Genomic DNA, 2,418 nt, shown 5'->3' with positions numbered 1-2,418 from the left:
GCATCGATGAGAGAGAAACATGACCAGCTGCCTCTTGCACACCTCCTACCGGGGATGTGACCGCAACCGAGGTACATGCCCTTGACCGGAATCGAACCTGGGACCCTTCAGTCCGCAGGCCGATGCTCTATCCACCGAGCCAAACCGGTTTCGGCATCATTTTATTTTTAAAAAATAATCTCTCCTGCTTGAAAATATGACTATAAAAGAAGATATGGTGGACAGAAGTACCTTGATATAGTTTTTAATAGGAAAATTCCTCAAAATAGCCACTAAAGCAAAGTATCAAGGAGTATACAATTTTAGTCACACAAAATAAGTATTAGAGGTTTACTGTACAGCATTGTGCCTATAGATAGTAATACTGTATTGTACACTGATAAACCTGTTAAGAGGGAGATTTCATGTAAAGTCTTTACCACAATAAAATAAAATAATAATGTGTGTTTTTTTCTTGTGCATACTCCTCTCACCACAGATTTTTAGATATGAGAAAGTACCCACAGGCATACGTTAACACTGTCTACCATTTCACACAAAATGAAAAAGAAAAACGAAGCTTCATACGTTTATAAGGAAGAAATTGGCACAGACATAAACTAGCATTTTTGAGAACGAAATGAAACACATATCACTCCACACTCCATCAGATTAACTCCTTGGGTGCAGAGACTTGCGTTATTACCTGGCCAGCTTTCTCAGTGCCTCTACCTGGTGCCAGAGGAACTGTTAGCTTTGTCTAAAAGCGCTCATCTCCTACCAAATGGTGACAACTACCTGTTTCCTCCTTTTCATAGACTCTCAATCTCTAAGCTGAAAGTGCTCCTTTCCAAATTTAGAGATGCCCTTCTTTGAGGCAAGGACATCAGATCCATAGAGTATGTCGAGCAGTGAGTATGCCAGCAAACCAAGCCCATGACATAGAGAGTAAACAGCATAGGAAAGAACCCAACAGGCCTCAGAGTCAAATGATGGCCGCCAAGTGAGATGGTTGCTTAATCAAAGGCAATGAATGGGCCAGGCTCCAGGGTTCAGACGGGAATTAAATGATTAACCCGCAGGGTTGGAAGCGCTCACTGGGATGCCAGCTAGAAGCCCAGTGACTTAGAGGGATCCCCACAGCCTGAAGCAGCTGCTGCTTCTGCTCTAAACCTTGATGACAGCAACACACAGGCTGCATTCACTTCCCTTTCCTCAGCTTCCGATGAACACTATGAAACACCTATATGTTTACCCCACGTTCCATGAAAATGTAGACTAGATTGTTTCTTCTTTTCCTCAAGTCGCATCATAAATATGCTTTAGAATTTCTCAGTATGATACCCTCAGCAGCCTAAATCTCTCCCCCCTGTTGAGAAAAGTCAAGTCCAATCCATTTCAGGCCACCATCCTCTGACAGCAGGGCAAGCTGTACTCTGGGATCTTCTCCAGATTCCAGGCCCTTCCTCCTGGCATTGGGACAAGCTTTCCTCTGCTCTCAGCTTTCCAGTTCTGCAACCTCTGGAAGCATGTGGGACATGGGGCCTAATCCTCCCCTTTCTTTTTTTAAATCTTTATTGTTGAAAGTATTACATATGCCCCCCCCCCTTTTATTCCCCAATGACCCCTTCTAGGTAGCCTCCGCCCTCCCACCCGTTTCTTTCCCAAGTTTCACTGCCCTGAGTGTTCCATCGCATGCTGTTCTCCTGCTTCTCTAATGAAGACTGTATTTCTGGCTCATACAAACACATGCTTGGACAGTACTTGGCAGTTTTCAAAGGGGTGTCACCTTATTGTCTCATTTCTGCTTCAATTTTAAATCTTCTATAAGTTAGGGATCGGTTGTAATTCTCCACCGTAGATCTGAAAGAAAGAAAATCCAAATGTTAACAGATTTCCTCAAGGACGCAGAGTGAATAATAGAGAAACACTTTTGTGACCCTGGTTGGGCATCTGCATCACTATAGACTTGTTCTTGCTTCCTCTCACTCTGTAGGAAAGGTGTCTCCCTCTTGAGAATGTAGTTAAAAGGCTCTGGCACGTTATTGAATCCCTAGGCCAGAAATTTGTGCACAGGGGAGGTCCCCTTAGCCCAGCCTGCACCTTCTCCAATCCAGGACCCCTTGGGCGATATTCGGCAGTCGGACATCCCTCTCACAATCCTGGACTGCTGGCTCCTAATCGCTCACTTGTCTGCCGGCCTGATCACCTCTAACTGCCCCCCCTGCTGGCCTGGTCACCCCCAACTGACCCATTCTGCTGGCCTGGTCATTCCTCCCTAACCCCCCTGCCGGCCTGGTTGTAGACAGCCATCTTTGTGAGGGTGTGAGGATTAATCTGCATATTACCTCTTTATTATATAGGATGATACACATAATATGTGATCAGTAATCTGTAGCTTGTCTGAATTACCATTCTTAAAATGCTAGAATTCAGCTG

Source organism: Myotis davidii, unplaced genomic scaffold, assembly GCF_000327345.1.
Source record: "Myotis davidii unplaced genomic scaffold, ASM32734v1 scaffold303, whole genome shotgun sequence".
NCBI classification, from domain to species: domain Eukaryota; kingdom Metazoa; phylum Chordata; class Mammalia; order Chiroptera; family Vespertilionidae; genus Myotis; species Myotis davidii.
The sequence above is the reverse complement of the archived record's forward strand: the minus strand, read 5'-3'. Positions refer to the sequence as shown.